The sequence below is a fragment of the Sarcophilus harrisii genome, chromosome 4 (assembly GCF_902635505.1).
Source record: "Sarcophilus harrisii chromosome 4, mSarHar1.11, whole genome shotgun sequence".
NCBI classification, from domain to species: Eukaryota; Metazoa; Chordata; class Mammalia; order Dasyuromorphia; family Dasyuridae; genus Sarcophilus; species Sarcophilus harrisii.
Window position 1 is genome coordinate 78,589,999 of NC_045429.1, and position 19,806 is coordinate 78,609,804.

Consider the following 19,806-nt stretch of genomic DNA (forward strand, 5'->3'; position numbering starts at 1 on the left):
TTGATCAAGGATGGACAGAAGCAGCTACACCCAAAGAAAGAACACTAGGAAATGAATGTAAACTGCTTGCATTTTTGTTCTTCTTCCCAGGTTATTTATACCTTCTAAATCCAATTCTCCCTGAGCAACAAGAAAACTGTTCGGTTCTGCACACATATATTGTATCTAAGATCTACTGTAATCTATTTAACATGTATAGGACTGCTTGCCATCTTGGGGAGAGGCTGGAGGGAGGGAGGGGAAAAATCGGAACAGGAGTGAGTGCAAGGGATAACGTTGTAAAAAATTACCCTGGCCATGGGTTCTGTCAATAAAAAGTTATTTAATAAAAAAAAATTATGGTATTACTCTTTAGTGTCTAAATAGTGTAGTAATTTTGACTTTATCTTTGTATAAAGTGTAAGACATTGGTCTGTGTCTAATTTCTGGCATACTATTTTCCCAGTCTTCCCAACAATTTTTGTCAAATATTGAAATCTTATCCCAGAATCTAGAGTTTATGTTTTTATCAAACATAGATTTTTATAATCATATATTACTGAGTTTTGTGTACCTAATCTAATCCACCAATTCCCCATTCTATTTTTTAGCCAGTGCCAAATAATTTTATTGATTGCCACTTTATAATGCAGCTTTAGGTATGGTATATCAAGGCTACTTTCCTTTGCATTTTTTTTTTCATTTCTTTCTTGATATTCTTGACCCTTTTTTTTTCTTTTAGATGAATTTTTTTCTAATTTTTCCTAAGTTCCATAAATAATATTTTGGTAATTTGCTATAGCACTGAATAGGTATATTAATTTAAGGGGATTTGTCATTTTTATTTTATCATCTAGCCCTATCCATGAGCAACTGATATGTTTCCAATTGTTTACACATGACTTTAAATGTGTGAAAAATGTTTTGTAGTTTTCTCCATATAGTTCCAAGGTTTGTCTTGGCAAGGAGAATCCCAAACATTTTATATTGGCATTTCTCTTTCTACCACTTGCTGCTGGACTTTTATAGTAGTTTATGCAAATATTGATGATTTATGTTTGTTTATTGTATATGCAGCAACTTCACTAAAGTTTGTTATTTTAACTAGTATTTTTAATGAATTATCTAGGATTTTCTTAAGTGTACCATCATATTTTCTTCAAAGAGTGATAATTTTGTTTCCTCATTGCCTATTATAATTCATTTAATTTATTTATTTTCTCTTATTGCTAAAGCTAACTTTCCTAGTACAATATTAAATATTAGTAGTGATAATGGACATCCTTATTTTATCCCTTATCTTAGTGTGAATCACCACCTTTTCTCAGATTTATGGAATGACATATACATATATATCTATGTAGTCATTTCCAACATACAAGTTATTTTAAGGAATTTGATACATAAGTTACTAAAGACAAGGATGAATCTCCCTTTTGCTCTTTAAGTTAACGAAATTAGCATGGCTCAATGATAGAAATGTTTTAGTGAGATGAGGTTTTGTGTTAAGGAACATCTTAGAACTGATAAAAACACTCATAACTTCTAGAACGTGACTGGGTCTCCTCTTCCTAAATGCTATCATGTATTTTATTTTGAGGGGTGAGATGGGAGAAAGGCATACTGCTATAATAGAAATATCAGCATCCCAAGTAACTGTTAATATGAATTATATAGTATTTTTGCTAATTTAGTTAAAATACTTTAAATGTTAGTTTCAAAGGGAAATTGTGAGTTAGAACCTAAAGATTATTGAATCTGAAGTCAGGAGACAAAGGTTCATATTCTTTGCTTTACCAGCTACTGCCTGTGGCACCTTGGACAAGGTGCTTCAGTTTCTTTATCTCTGAAATAAGAGGAGTAAGGATCATTCTATCTCTAAATCTATAACCTCCCTCCCAAAAAAATTGTTTAATTAATACTCAGAGGGCTTAGTGAAGAGTAGGTTGGGTCTGAGACCATAAAGACCCAAGTTCAAATCCAACAAGATATGTGACTCTGAAAAATAACTTATCCTCAATCTGCCTCAATTTCTTTAAACATAAAATGGTGATTATTGCAGCCTTTCCTTCTCAAAATTGTTATAAGTATCAAGTGAGATATTTGTAAAAAGCTTAGAACAATGCTTGGTAGGTGGTAGACACCTAACAAGTATTTGCTCCTTCTTTCCCCATCTCACAGTTTTCCTCAACAAGTCTCTTAGTAAGGGATCTTTTCACAGGAAAACATGAGTAACTGTATACAGAAACAGCATTCTTAGAGTTAGTGTTGTGTTCGAAATAATCCTAACCTGACATAAGTATTCAATAAGGATTGGTTTGAATTATCCAGAAACAGTCAAAGATTTTAAAGAAAAGTAATACTAAAGATCAACCATTTAGGTCAATGATTTCCTTCTACAATTTAAGAACTGATGAACAAAGCAGCTCAACAAAATACGCAAGGAGATGCAGCTACTCAGCAGTTCAGCAGGATCCTACAGCACTGATCTGACAGCTACTCCAGTGCTCTTGTTTTGGTATCATGCTGAGTACCTCCTTCATAACTTTCAAAAAATCTTCTTGAACCCAGCAATATTGTTTTGGTTCTTTTGTTTTGCTTTTTTTTTATCTTCAGAATCATTTTAAGCAACATCGTCTGTGTGTTTCTACCTGTTGTGTAAAGAAGCATCCAAGTGTAAAGAGGATTATTTTGTACCTCTCCTAAAATAACCTTCTTCAAACACAAAAGACTATATTTGCAGGATTCTGGGGAAAGTTAAAGCCTGAATAAAGACTCCAACCCCCCTGTGCAGAAGTCTACAAGAGGGAAATTCTTCTCTAGCTGTTTTCTACATAAATGTACCATTGCTACTACTAAAATAACAATAAAATAGCCTTATGGGAAATATGTGATTATTATCACTATGATTACATTGAACAGTTTGGCTAAGAAGAATAAATTATAAAGAATATCTGTTTAAAACTAGAAACCATAATTATTAACATTGAATTAGAAATGTATAACTTATATACATGAAGACATTTGTATGAACATTGATGTTATTTTTGAGTATGGGAATTAGAGGTTCCTGGATATTATTGTTATATCAGCATGTTTTTCTTAAGTTGTGATGTTTTTCTTCCGATGAACCAAGAAGTCATCATTGACATTGGTAAGTTTGAATACTAAGTATATTAAAATTCATCAAAAAAATTTTCATAATTATACTATTATGGAAATGCTTGTTTTATGCAATAAATTTTTAAAAACAGAGATTTGGTGATCTCTAGATCTAAAAGAATTCCCACTGCTAAAGGGGATATCTTTTTCATCCATGGCTGCTGTCTCAACCCTCATTGAAGCACTTATCACCTCTTCCCTAGTGGTATCTCTGCATTATTTCATTATAGGTCAATCCATCATTTCCCTAAAGCAATGTGATTACCCTAAAGCTAAGATGTGAAAATATTACTCCCTATGGGAAAAAAATCTATAGTTTCTAGTAATGATCTCCAGGATCATATACAAAATTGAATTTGGCTTTCAAAGTATTTTATGAACTGGCCTTTTTCTATCATTTTAGCCATCTGCTATAAAATAAGGAATCCTGAAAACATGAGTCTCCCTTTGAAGGAGGATGAAGATTATAGAATCTAGACAACTTCCAGCAAGTGACCATGCAGCAATATCCCACTAACTAGACTATTCATTAATAATATAGAAACCAATATATAATTATAAAAACCAATATATAATTATAAATATATATAATTATAAAAATTATATATATTATTATAAAAACCAATATATAATTATAAAAATTAATTTAAAATATTAATTAAATATATATTAATTAATAATTAATAATATTATATTTATGTTACTCTGGGATAAAAGAGGTTTTTATTTTTATACATATATTTTAATTAATTATTATTAATATAAATATTAATTATTAATATAAATATATTAAAATAATATATAATTTCTATATTATTAATTTAATTAATATTATTAATTAAACTATTTTTATAATTTAAGTTTATTTTTAACTTCACTGTTCTCTTCTGAAGATGAATCCTGCTCTTCTCTATTTCCATAGTAAATTGCTATGGTTTATTTCTTTCTTCTTTGCCTGTTCATTTTTTAAAAATAAGAACTATTATTGTAAACACTCTAATTCTTGGATGAGAGAGTAGTGCCTCTAGATTTACTTTACTTCTCCCTCTCTGACCTAGAATCCTAAAGCCAAAGCTTCAACTTTCAGCAAGTGACCATGCAGCAATATCCCTGTCTCACAGCTTCTGCATTCATTAGTTGTGCTTGGACTGAATTTCTAAAGCACAGCTGAGCCTGTCATTGCTAAGTAGCAGAGGCTTCCTCAGAATTCCTCAATCTGAATCCTCAGGTTGTCACTGAAGTGAAAGTTCTTTTGGTTGTGGCTGAGGATACTTCAAACCCAACAAGTTTCAGAGTCCCCTGATCATTTTTATGGAGTCAGCCTGATGGTGATACTTCACATAGGTTGAATCTCTGGTCCTGGGTTCTTTATTTGGGTCCTCATTGGTTGCTCCAGGAGGACCGCTGTTCTGCCCCAAGTCTAATTTTTCCCTTTTACCAGTCTGTTTTCCCTGATGACCAATTATATTTTTTTCTTCTTTTTGATTAGTTCTGAGCCCATTCCTCAGTTTACTAAATGATACTTAGCAATATTGTTTAATTATCTGATAATTTGTTTTCAAATAATATTTGGTACATAGGGTCACTAACTAGACTATTCATTAATAATATAGAAACCAATACAGTGAAGACATTTATTTCTGTGAGATAGACCTTTAATTATCACTATAGAACCACAGTAATATAAATGAATATCAATTCAATACTCTAATGTAAATTATTTTCATTTTTCTTGATAAAATCTATTCACTCTGAAAATATGTTCTTTTCATTCTTCACCTCAAATTTCTAGTTTTTTTTTAAATATGTGATAGCATCACTTAAAATGATGAAAAATTACACTTGGTCTTTCCTTTATAAATAAAATGATTATACTTATGATTAAATTATTGTTTAAAATTCAATAATAGTATATAGAATTTCAAAGAAATTGGTCATTGAAGCTGATATTACAAATATAGTATTTTCTCTCATGTTTTCTTTGTATCCTGAATTTCCTTCAATTACCACTTGGTATAGGAAATAGTTTTTGATCTTTTCAGTTTTTTGTATTTTTTCATTCCATTAACTGTCAAGCTACCTGAAAAGAAGAACCATTTTTGTTTTGTTTCACTTTTGTATTCCCATGCCTTGTCTTGCACAGAAATGGTGTTCAATTAATATTGTTTGAACTGAAATAAGCATTTTTATTATAAAATAAACACAACAAACTATTGATAAAATAAATGAATAGGTAATGCTCATAGGAAAAAAACTAAAAATTTACTTCCCAAGGTGTGTGGGGTCAATAGCAGTTTAGAATCAATTTTCTAAAAGGATTCAGAGTGGAAATATAAGCATTAAGTATTTCTCCCACACATCTTCACAAAAATATAATCATCAGACACATTTCTATTTTAGTATTATAGAAAAGGAGAGTGGATTGAAGAAAGTTTCTTTGATTTCTCAATTTGGCATTTAAAAAAATAATTACAATACCATTCAGATACCTTTATGATTCTAATACATATCCTAAACTAATATAAGATAACTGATGGTTGTTTCTTTTTCTTTTCTTGTTTTTAAATTCATTAGTATTTACTTATGGGCTGCCCTGAAGCCATCACTCTGAACATCCATTTTGTGGTTACTTCCTGCCCAAGGGCACTCACCTTATTCCATTCTTGTTCTTTGCTCATTGGAACTCTGAGACTTGATCCAGTTCAAGTAGCCAGAATTGTTGATCTGACCAATGTTCTGGATGAGAAAAGGGCCTTCTGAATAAATAATGCCTTTAAGACCTTCACTTCAGGGAGGCATATGGGCATAGGGGCAAGTATGGTCTAAATGGAGGTCTTTCTATTTCTCACCTCCATCCTCCAGTGTTTCAAACTGTGCCCAGTGGAGAAGCCAAAGGATATAGACTTGACCACTTATATCAAAGGTTTGCACAATATACCCCTGCATTAGGACTTGCATGATGCCTAGCTGAGCTCCTGCCCTAACAGGATACCTACTCTAAACTGTTCCCCTCCTATGTCTTTTGTCCAATAACCACCAGCTCCCCAAGGAAAAAAAAGTAAAGGAAAAAAAAAGATCATTCCATCCACAATGTAGATGTGGAATACAAAGAAGGGACATTTGAAGTGAGAAATGGAAAAAAAAATAAATTCGATTAAATTGTGTAGGTCAGGTATGAAATAATAAAACCCTGAATCAGAATGGTGACAGAAGAAATGAAAAGTTAAAGATAAGCTTCAAATAATCACTCCTGGTCAAATTGTAAATGGACTTTTCTGATAAAAAGTTTCAATGCTGTTAAAATAAAATCCCCTCTGAACTGCTAAGAAACCCCAGGTACAAAAGGGGTACTTAGAATGAATCAGAGTCCAATCACAGTTTCCAAATACTATAATTCCTTTTATTGCCTGAGAAGAAGCTTACATGATGGAACAATGAGAAAATGTTATTATCTGCTCAGAAGGATGCAGGAAAAAGCGAAATATTTATACATATTTTAGGTGTTTAGAACAGTTTTGAGGTATTTATGTCTAAGTTAGGATTATGTGCGAGATGCAATAAATTAAGAAGTTAGTGGAGAAGTAAGGTCTAAGCAGAAGATAAGGAAATATGTAAAAAAAGTGAATAAAATATATAATAAAAATGTTTTTAATGTGTAATTAGGTAAAATAAAAACTTTTAAAACTAAATAAAATTAAATTTTAAAAATGATCACTAACCTTTATATAGTACTTGAGAATTTGTTAAGTCTTTTATAAATATTTCATCTTCATAGAAATCCTAGAATATAAATGCTATCATTATCTCTTTTATAAGTAAAACAATCTAGAGGCAGACAAAAGTTTTTATTTGTCAAGGTCATATAATATTAATTGCTTGAGACAAGTCCTAATTCAGGTCTTCCTAACTGCAAATCTAATGATCTACTCAATTCCAGTTGTCTAAGTCATTGGATTTTTCTAAAACCTGACAAATATATAGCAAGAGATAAGAACTCAACAATTCACAATAAATCAATTCCTGTTGGAGTAGCAAGGCTTTGCTATCAGTAGGTAATCAAGGATACAGATATATTATTTTGAAAGAATTTGGAATGCTTCATCACATGGAATAGACTGCCCTCAGATCTAAAAATCAATTAAATGATTTCAACTAAAAATCATTAAAAACATTTTTAATTAAGAAATTATAATAGAAAAGTTAAGAATTAAAATCATAAAAAATCTGGAAGTATGTATATTTGGTCATAGTTTAAATAATTGATCATTCATCTCAATTATAACATCACTAAAATGAATGTATTTTTTCATATTAAAATAGTTGACAAGGAGGTTGGTTTGGCCTTTTAAGACTGCCATTATGGAAGACAGCAACTACAACTATCTTGGTATCTTAAAATATCTACTAGAAGGAAAACTCTGTGTAATGACATCTTCCTATTTATTTTAATTAAGTTTTATTTCAGAAATATTAGCTGCTTTATGTTAGTGGGTATTTCACAGATTGATAGTTTTGCTATTATATCAGAACACAAATTGTTGAACCTGTTTCTTAACAAAATGAATTTGATGACATTGATATGTGACAGTGCTGCCTCAGAGAGGATGATATTCAATATCTGAAACTACTTAGTCTATGTAATGACATTATAACATAATGGCCATGCTACTGTAATCACATATCATAATTCATCCAGAGGACATGACAGACAGGGTGTTAGTAAGCAATTTTAACATTCCTTATGTGATGTTATCAGCATAAGATTGAAGACAGAGTCATTTTAACATAATGAGAAACCAAATATATGGCTTGGCATATGTTGTCAAGGAGTTTTGTTATTATTTTTATAGAAATGAAATAGGACCCAAAAATATTTTGGACAGTCCAGACATGGCAATGTCATCATTGGGAATATACCACAAAACTCTTTAGAATCTTAAAGGTGTTTTAAAATATCAATTAATTATGTAGGTTGCATAAAAGGAGATGGCTTGATGAACCAACAAGTCTCTTGAAATGATTCTTTTGTTTGTTTATTTTCTGTCAATATTTCAGAATTATGTCACAGGTTCATAGTATTATACATTTGGAGCTAAAAGAAACATTTGAAGGTTAGCTAACCCAACATTATGCTTTTACAAATGAGAAAAATAAAATTCAGCAAATTAAAATTGCTTTCCCAAGATCAAATTTATGTTGGGGAGTTCTAAGTAAATAGATTTGCTTTAAAACTAATAAAAATGTTTAAGATAATATTTTAAAATTACTTTTGCCTCAGATTATTATTACTATTCTTTCAGCATAAATTCCTGTGCTTCCCAGACTTAGATAATCCTAGAGCGTTTTGTCTGCAGGAAACCTGGAAGACCATTTATCCACCTCCCCATTTTACTGGGATTGAGGGCAGTAGGTTCCAGTGTTCTTTTTCCTACATGAAATTTCCATTTCTCTCCAGAAGCATTCATGCCTTTACTCCAGACAAGATGATCAATTCAGAATCCAATCTCTTTTAATACCTGAAAGAATCTTAATTTTATTTCTGTATTTCACTAATAAAGAAATGGGTACAAAGTGTTGAAATCACTTGTACAAGATAACAGAAGTAACAAATGCCTAAGAATTCACCACCATTTATATCTGTTCTCTTTCCATGATTCTGAACTCTCAAATCTTTCTCTCTGACCACAATTATCTCTCCTTTTCTCTTTCTGATCTCTCCTCTGATCCTGCTCTCTCCTATTCCCATTCTTATTTCACTTTCAACGTTCCTGTCTTGACCCAATAGTTTAGTGAAAGAAATATACATTGTCCTTCACCATTGTTTCTCACATCCTATTGTCCTTTCATATTCATGTCCTGCAAATCTTCATAGACTATCCTTACTATTTGTCTTTTCTTTTCATATTCCTCAATTGATGTATACCATTAGAAAGCATACCACCATGCAATTTTACTTCTTGTCCTATCGTTACTGAAAATATTATTTCAAAATTAACAATATTCTTTTAATAAGAAGTTCAGTATTTAATATATAATTTATATTATTTTAATTTTGAAGTATGACTCCATTTTGACTTTTGGAAAAGTGTATTTTATGAAAAACTTTTGTCTTTAGGCTACAGTAATTTCTCACCCCTAAGACTTAACTATCCTTTGTGAAAAAGAAAAATGAATAATCAAAAATACCTGACACAGATAAGTTGTATGAAAATGAAATCTATATTCAGTCTTTCATTAATTCCCTCAAATTTTCTGCTAAAAGAAAGGAAACATATCTCATTGTATCTGCTTTGCAACCTTGGACCAAGAATATTTTTGATAGATAATTCTAATGACCTTGTCTATTTTTTTTTCTTCTTTATAGTCTTTGATGTCATTGACTTCTTCCTGTTAGATACCCCTCCCAGTTTTTCTTTCATGAAATATCTCTTAAATAGTTCTCTTTCTATCTGATAATGACTTCAGCATAGACGTTGGTAAATCACTATCCATTTTAGCATAAGTGTCATCCACAACTCTCTAGTAATCTCCATTTTCCTTTGTTTTCATCAACTTTTATGGGTTGAAATGTGATCTCTTTGCTGCTATATTTTTCCCTACATTTTTCCACTACATTTTTTTCTGTCATTTACAAGTCATTGTTTCCTCTATTCTTTCAAACACTTCCAATAAGATTCTAAAGTCTACCATATTAATTTTTGGCTCTACCAGGAAGCCTCTCCTGCCCCTAAAAAAAAACCTTGAAATTTACCTGGGAAAATATATTCATGTCATTGTCTCATCCATTCCAAACTATGTCAATAATTTTTGCTTTTTCTTGCTCTCTTTTTTATATGTTGACACTACTTTTATAAGATTGAAATAATCTCTTCTTAAAAGTGAAACAATATTGTTTGCTTGTTTATGTTGGTACATAGAAAAAGCTTAATAAGACTATTTCACAAGCTTTCATTCACTAAACCCACTTTTGAATTGTTGCCTCAATCATTTTCTTCCTGCTGTATATCTCCAGCATGCAGTGGCATCTCAACTTTGCCACATCCATAATGAAATATATATCTGTATTCCAAACTTTTTTTCTCTATTTCCATACTGTTGAGACACCATTGTCCTCACTCATTCAAGTTCATAACCTTAGGGGAATCCATCTTACCTCTATCTAATCAATTGTCAAATTTCTCCATGAATCATTTTTAGCTCCATAAAATCCCCAATCTCTTCCCTTCAACTCAATTAATCAGTTGTTATCTTTGTACCTGCTCCCCATCACTTGTTATTTCTACTACTTTGATAGTCTTCTAATTGGTTTTCCCCCATCTAATCCCTTTCCTCATCAAATCATTCTCCAAAAAGATGACAAAATAAATCTTTCTAAGGTACAAATTTAAACATATCACTCCTCTGTTTAAAAACCTTCAATGACTCCCTATTGCTTCTAAGCTAAAACACAAACTATTCAGCTTGATGATAAGTATCTTTGAAAGTTTCATTTGTACTCTGGTTTCAAGTCTTGTTTTATAGTATTTTTCTTTGTGACTATATATTACAGGTTAAATGGAGTAATGGAAACTTTCTGACCCATAAATACTATATATTATTCTTTATTTTATTAAGGTGTCTCCATGTCTGAATGAAAAAAAAATCAAGAACTATAAACAAAAATAAGTACTGAATACATATTAAAAAATAAAAATAAAGAAACAACCCAGGACCTATTTTTAAAGGTTTTATATTTTCAAAGGAGGAAATAACACACATGAACAAGAAAGATGTATTCATTAAACAAATCAAAAGAATGGGGATCATAGCCATAGGAAATTTTATCAGTCAACTAACTAGTCAGTTAACTAGTATTTATTTAAAACAGCATTATAATCCAGAAAGTATTTTAAGCAATGGATACAAAGAAAGGTGAGTGAGCATTCATATGCATGCACACACACAAAAAAACACACACACACACTTACACACATATGCACACACAAATACATACACACACACACACACACACACACACACACACAAAGAATCCTTTCATTCAAGGAGCTCAGAATCTAGTGGGAGTCAATTGATATAGCCTTTCCAGAAAGGAAGTAATATTTGTTTGATTATGGTACTTGCTGCTCAGAGAAAGAAATGGAAAGTAGGTGAGGTTAGAGTAAAATGGGAGTGTTTAAATGTAGACTTTGGGCAGAAGGCAAGAAGATAGGATGGGTGGAGGGTTATGAGAGATGTTAAGTATTTTCTTCATCTTCTCTTCTGGAGATGAGCAATATATAATGACAGAGTAAGTTTGGATTTACTAAATCATATATTAGGGCCAAAGATAAGCTCTGGGAAAGAAATGTCAAAATACAGTACATTAAGTTTCTTGGACTTAGTATGTATTGAAAATTCATCTCTCTAGTTCAGAAAACTTGCCTGTCTTCAGGATTAAGTTTAGTAAAATGAAATTTTCATGACTGTCTTGTGTTCTCTCCTTCTTTAAATTACTTATTTGAAGTACTTATTTGAATACATGTCTTATCCTGTATTACTGCCTTCACTCCCAATAAAATATAAATTCTTTAAAGGCAGTCACTGATTTATTTCTGTGCTTAGATCCTTAGCACCTTCATGGAGACTTGCATAAAGTAAATATTTAATGGGCAATTAAATTGAATTTGGCTTAACTCCTGTTTGTTCAATGGTTAGAATTGAAGCAATGTGGAGCTAAATACTTATTGTATTTGTTAGCTACTAGATACCAACACATATATGCACTTCTACACACACACACACCCACACACACACACAGGGATATATATATATATTTCTGTATTTATTCTTCTATATCACCACCTGACATACAGACTTAGACCTTCTCCTAAAACGGTATTGTACTAAACGTTTAGAACCTCTTGATAGTGATGGTCAAGATAATAATTCCTACTTTTGAAGTAACCCTATGACAAATTCATACATACACAAAAAAAGATTCTCTTTGGCAAAGGTAGTTTTATTTGAGATAAGAGGTTATAGATAAAATGAAAAAGTAAAATAGACACCAGGAGGGGCATATATGAAATAGAATTGGAGAGCAATAGAGTTACCATGGAAAGGAGTTTAGAAGAATCCATTAAAGGAATATAACACGAGGTTTAAATATGCCATTGACTGACAGGTTAGATCCATAGAAGAGTTTAGCAGACTAACAAGAGTTAACTGTAGTAAGGAGAAAGATGCCATTAAAAAAAGACACTATGAGAAAGAGAGAGAGAAAGAATACTTCATAGTGGATTTAGTCCTGAAAAGAGCTTAGCAAGATTTTCATTTGAGCAGATATTTTATAGCAAAAACATGATCTGGGGGGCTTCTTAGGGGGGAGCAGGGAATAATTTGGAAGTGCACAGGGATGGATCAAGGAGGAACCAGATGGAACATAACTGGCCACCAGATCCCAGAGTTGTCTAAACATATGCTAAACAACATCTCAAAGATTATTTAAAGATGTCCAGAGGTTTGAGGGATAGACAGTAGAAGGTAATAAAGAGTCCATTCTTGGGACAAGTAGATGGTGCAGTGAATAGAGTAATGACCCTGAAGTCAGAAGGACATGAGTTCAAATTTGACCTCAGATATTTCACATTTATCATCTGTGTTACACTGGGCAAGTCACTTATCTTCAATTGCCTTAACAACAACAACAAAATTACAAAAACAAAACGTGTTTCATTCTCACAATGAAAATATACAAATAGAATAGACTGAGTCTTAGTTATACTTGATGATAGTAGTTTGGGCTTCTTTCTGACAAGGAAAGGAAATAAACTCAAATTCCACATCAGTAATTAGGTACATAAGATTATCTCCATCTTATAATTAGGGAAACTGAGCCAAATTGACGTTCAGTGATTCCATGCATGATCACCCAGTTTGTAAATATTTGAGGCTGAATTTGAAATGTTTCCTGATTCCAGCATACTATCCTATTTACTTTCTGTTACAATCCCCTTTCCATATCTATTATTTTTATATTATAACAATAAAATCAGATTATATATGTACTTTCGATGTATATCCATAACAGAAATACAGTTCTCAAGAGTTTTTTTTTTTTTTTTCTCTTTACCTTTTTATGCTTCTCTTGAGTTCTATATTTGGAGGTCAAATTTTTTGCTTAGTTCTTTTCATCAAAAATAAATTAAATTCACCAGTTTCATTGGCCATCTTCTTCCCTGAAAGAAAATGCTCAGTTTAGCAGAGTAATTTATTCTTGGTTGCATTCCAAGTTACCTTTTGTAATATCAGATTCCAGGCCCTTCAATCCTTTAAAGTGGAAGTTGCTAAGTCCTGAGTAATCCTTTTTGTGACTCCTTGGTATTTGAATTGTTTCTTTCTGGCTGCTTGTAATATTTTTCTTTGGTCAGATAGTTCTCAAATTTAGCCACAATATTCTTTGGGGTTTTAATTTTGGGATGTATTTCAGGAAGCATTTGGTGAATTCTTTCAATGGTCATTTTACCTTCTATATCTATGGTATCCAGGCAGTTCTCTTTGATGATTTCCTGAAAGATAGTGTCTAGGCCATTTTTTTCATTATGCATTTCAGGGAATCCAGTAATCATAGATTGTCTCTCCTAGATCTATTTTCCAGGTCAGTTATTTTCCCAATTAGGTGTTTTACATTTTTTTCTATTTTATCATTTTTTTTAGTTTTGCTTGACTGATTCCTGTTGTCTCATTATGTCATTCATTTCCATTTGTTCAATTTTGAATTTTAGTGAGTTATTTTCTTCATTTACTTTTTTTTTTTTTTGCTTCTTTTTGTATTTGTCCATTTGAATGTTTAAATGAGTTGTTTTGTTCTATGGAATTTTTTTCCATTTCACAAATTCTATTTTTTAAGGAGTTATTTTCTTTTTCTGTTTCACAAATTCCATTTTTTTCTGGGAGTTGCTTTCTTTTTTAATTTTATTAAATTTATTTTTAATGAGTTATGTGCTTTTTCCATTTCATTAAGTCTATTCTATGGTGAATTTTCTTCAGAAAGTTTCTGTGTTGCCTTTTCCAAACCCTCTTGGAAATTTTTCATTTTCTTTCTCCATTTTTCTTCTAGCTCACTTTTTTTTTTTTTTATTTTTTTTTTATTTTTTATTTAATAGCCTTTAATTTACAGGATATATATACATGGGTAACTTTACAGCATTAACAATTGCCAAACCTCTTGTTCCAATTTTTCACCTCTTACCCCACCCCCCCCACCCCCTCCCCTAAATGGCAGGATGACCAGTAGATGTTAAATATATTAAAATAAAACTTAGATACACAATAAGTATACATGACCACAACATTATTTTGCTGTACAAAAAGAATCAGACTCTGAATTATTGTACAATTAGCTTGTGAAGGAAATCAAAGATGCAGGTGTGCATAAATATAGGGACTGGGAATTCAATGTAGTGGTTTTTAGTCATCTCCCAGAGTTCTTTTTCTGGGTATAGCTAGTTCAGTTCATTACTGCTCCATTAGAAATGATTTGGTTGATCTCGTTGCTGAGGATGGCCTGATCCATCAGGACTGGTCATCATCTAGTATTGTTGTTGAAGTATATAATGATCTCCTGGTCCTGCTCATTTCACTCAGCATCAGTTCGTGTAAGTCTCTCCAGGCCTTTCTGAAATCATCCTGTTGGTCATTTCTTACAGAACAGTAATATTCCATAATTTTCATATACCACAATTTATTCAGCCATTCTCCAACTGATGGACATCCATTCAGTTTCCAGTTTCTAGCCACTACAAAAAGGGCTGCCACAAACATTCGTGCACATACAGGTCCCTTTCCCTTCTTTATAATCTCTTTGGGATATAATCCCAGTAGTAACACTGCTGGATCAAAGGGTATGCACAGTTTGATAACTTTTTGAGCATAGTTCCAAACTACTCTCCAAAATGGTTGGATTCGTTCACAACTCCACCAACAATGAATCAATGTCCCAGTTTTCCCACATCCCCTCCAACAATCATCATTATTTTTTCCTGTCATCTTAGCCAATCTGACAGGTGTGTAGTGGTATCTTAGAGTTGTCTTAATTTGCATTTCTCTGATTAATAATGACTTGGAGCATCTTTTCATATGACTAGAAATAGTTTCAATTTCTTCATCTGAGAATTGTCTGTTCATATCCTTTGACCATTTTTCAATTGGAGAATGGCTTGATTTTTTATAAATTAGAGTTAATTCTCTATATATTTTGGAAATGAGGCCTTTATCAGAACCTTTGACTGTAAAAATATTTTCCCAGTTGATTGCTTCCCTTCTAATCTTGTCTGCATTAGTTTTGTTTGTACAAAAACTTTTCAGTTTGGTATAATCGAAATTTTCTATTTTGTGATCAGTAATGATCTCTAGTTCTGCTTTGGTCATAAAAACCTTCCCCTTCCACAGGTCTGAGAGGTAAACTATCCTATGTTCCTCTAATTTATTAATAATTTCATTCTTTATGCCTAGGTCATGTCTAGCTCACTTTTAAGATCCTTTTTAATTTCTTCTAAAAGAGCCTTGTGTGATGGGAACCAGATTATATTGCCTTTTGGGGCTTCATCTGGAGACAATCTACCTTTAGTCTCTTCAGGGTTTGAAATCTGTTCTCTTTTTTTTTTGCTATAAAAGTTGTCAATATTTAGAGTCCTCTTTACTTCTTTTACTCATTTTTTTAAGTTAAAGTTTGCCTTTAGACTGGGGGAGAATTTCCAAGCAGCTGCAGCTGTGGGGGTCAGTGCTGATTCACTCCTGGTGCTGGGTGAGCATGGTCAGGTGCCATGAGATTCTGGCATTCAGGGTTTATTATTCATCTTTTGTGTTTGTGTTGGCTGTTTATACTGTCTCTGTTGATCTGCTAGCTTGCAGCCAAGGCAGCGTGGACAAAATTGCTGTAGATTCCTATAGGTTCCTCTCTGTAGATTCTCTGTCACACAGAATCAGCAATGCTGGTGGAGTCAGCAACCCCCTGGGACTGTATGCTGTCAGCATTGGCATTTGTGGTCAGCTACTTGTGCTTTACAGCCTCCTTCCCATTTCAGATTGAAAAAGACCTTTTCTGATTTGTTTCCTCTCATGGATTCTCTGAGACCTGAGATGTGGAGATTACATCACCCTGGGACTCTGGGCTATCTGTGCTGGCCTTTGTACTCAGCTGCTTATCCTGGCTGCCTCCCTCCCATTTCCAATTGAAACAGACCTTTTCTGGCGATCCTCAAAATTATCTTCTGCTGATAATTTGTTGCACTCCCAATATTTGTGGGTTCTGCTGGTCCAGAATTATTTCAGAGGCTGGATTTACTAATTAGTCTGAGGGTTATAGGAGAAGGTCAGAAAGAAGCGAGTGTTGTCTCTGCCATCTTGCCTCTGCCCCTGGAAATCTATCCTATTTACTTTCTACCTAACTGCTTCTGAGGGGAAAGAACATGTAGTTAGGATCATATGGGATCATATCATGAAAAGTTCATGATAGCAGTCTCCAATACTAAACGAAATCCATCAATCCTTGTGTTGATTTCATTTCTTCATGATTATTTTATTCAAAGATAACTGGACTCTCTTTCCCTAGACTGGAATACCTATAAATACAAACAAGTAAACAAAACTATAGCACTTGTCTTTTCCAATATAAAAATCCACAAACACTAATTATTTTCAGACTATTCAAAATTAGCACAAACATTTCTGCATGGTTATTTGCTTTATCTTTCGATATCAAAATATCAAGATCTCTCTAGTAACACTATAACCAGAGCTCTCTAATTCTCAATGTTTTTCATCTTATGAAGTTTGTTTGTATGCTATCAATATGCATGCCATGGTGTATCTAGTGAATCTGATATTTTGAGAATGCTTTGAGATCAGTTTTCTTTTTTAAAACTTTTAGATACAAGAAAAATCCTCTATGTGCTATAAGCTGTAGAGAGGGGGAAAAAAAGAAAATAAAAGTTTCTACTTTCAAAATTTTACCAGATGTATAGTAATTGTTACTCAAGTCTAGAACCTTATCAGCTTTGGATGATTGTTTCAGCTTTCAGAATAGTAACCTTATTTAAGGATCTATTATTTGAAATCCTTGAAATCTTGCATTACCATTTTTAATGTAATCAATCCATTTAATTGGTTTTATGTATATTTCCTCATATAGTTTTGTAGAAAAAAATCTAATTTTACATCTAGAGCCCATCAATACAAATGAGAAAAGTAAAGCTTAATAAAAGTTGTCACCTTATAAAAGTGATAAAGCTAATAAATGATAGAACTAAGATTAAACAAAGTTCTTCTATCTTAGAAGAAGATTTTAAATTGAATAAGAAAAAGAAAATAGCTCTCACATATTTTCCAAGACAGATATTATAGGCAATAGTAGAGACAACTAAGTAATTGTAAATATGTGTATGTGTGTGTATCTACAAGTGAATATTTTCAGATCTCAATTAAACAAAGCAGAGTTTGTATAATAAATTATGTGAAGTAATGTGATTGTCAAGATAAAGGAGGTCTTTTTTTTTCTTTTGGGGTGGCTATTTAAATAACTTATTCATCATGATGACTTCAGAGGAAGGAAGAATTAATTTTGCATCAACAAAGCAAGAGGAAAACAATCAAGTTATATGCAACCTTTTTTTATTTCCTTCACAGGCTAATAGTACACTATTTCAAAGTCCGATTCTTTTTGTACAGCAAAATAACTGTTAGGACATGTATATTTATATTGGATTTAATTTATACTTTAACATATTTAACATGTATTGGTCAACCTGCTATCTGGGAGAGGGGATGGGGGGAAAGGGAGGGAAAAATTGGAACAAAAGGTTTGGCAATTGTCAATGCTGTAAAATTACCCATGCATATAACTTGCAAATAAAAAAGCTATAATAAAAAAAGTTTTATGCAACTTTAGAAATATAATTACAAATCTAAAATATTTCAAATTCCTATTCACTTTACTCAACCTCAGTCTCTTCCATCAATTAATCAATCTATAAACAAGTATTTTATGAGTACTATGCCAGTCATTATGTGAGATGCTAGAAATGCAATGAATGAAACAATCCTGAATCAAAGAGTATTTATATTCTTCACTGAATGAAGCTAGTCCAAATAATCTGACAAGCTTGTATTTCATTATATTGTGGTGGCTTATCCAATCTTCTCCAGCAACCAACTTGTCTTCCATAACAATCACCCAGTCTGCACTCTGTATATCTTATAATTAATGGGTAATAGTGAGACTTCCTAGGTATGTGAATGAAAAAAACAAGCACATCTAAAAGTGAAATGGGGTTGGGAGTAGAGGGGAAAAACATGATTGTCATTTGGTTGTAAATACCCACAAAATCATTTTTTTAAAAGATCAACAATTATATAAAATCTAATCAGAAAGGAGGACATTTGTTAATCAAATGTATTAAAACAAAGTTAATTATAATTGTTTTTAAATAACTAAACAGAAAACAAGATGCAAAATGCCAATTATTTTGTGAGGCACAGTGTGCCTGGATACATCTAACATAGCCTATGAGCCTGCCCGGGCAGAAGACATAATAGCACTGAGCAGGTTGAATCAAAGGAACATAAGTGCCCATTATAAAAGGAATTATCAACTTAGTTGTGATGATTAACCTATGACAATTTATCTCCCTGAGGAGGTAACATAGAATTAAATCCCAAACATTCTAAAAAGAGCAGAACATGAACATATTAACTAGAGTTTAAAGTAGTGAAAATATGCATTGAAGTGAAAAAAGAGAAAGGGTCAAAGTGGAAAAAGAAAAGCTAGAGACAAGCAACTGAAAAAAATGTTTACAAATGAGAAGTCTGAGAGAGAAAGGTTATATTTGAACTTAAATTGAACATAGACAAACCAATAGTGAGTTGACAAAAGACAGAAAAAACAATGAATGTTTTAAAGCTATTGTAATTTGAAAGAAAATAAGTAGGAAAAAAAGAGAATAATAAATCCTGTAGGATTCTCAGATATCATGAAAAACATCAAGAAACTTAGCAATCATTCAAAATAAAAAGTAAACTAAAAAAGAAGGTATTCAGCTTGAAATCAATTTAGATTTAGAAGTTAGGGTAAAAATCATTAAGACAAAAAGCATATTAGAAAACTTTGTATGGAAAACAAATTTCTTCCAAAATAGCATAATATCTAAAATATCTTAAACAATTTTTTTTTAAAAAATAAAAGAAAAAATCGGTGAAATTTTTCCCAAAAGAATAATGTTAGAAAATCAAAAATAAATAATACTAACCCACCCACAAATGTGTTATCCTTTTCTGATTTTTTGACAGCACAAGTCTTTAATTTTATAAATAACTTTACATGTATGCATGAAACTGTCATTTATAATAAGATGTAAAAAAAAGAAAGAAAAGAAATAAGAAAAAGGCCATCAAAAATTATCAACATATTGACTATTTCTAAAAATGTTTCATGCTTATAGAATGGAATATACAGGTATTCAAGAGATACTATTACCTCTAGTTTGAGAACTGTCAAACTCTTTTCAGGGATGCTTTCCATCTTTAGTACACACCTGCCATCCCACTTTCATTTGTGGCTCCAAACAGCTATAGCATGCCAAACAGCCACACCTGGTAAATCTTTTTGGCAGATGGTCTAAACAAAGTTTA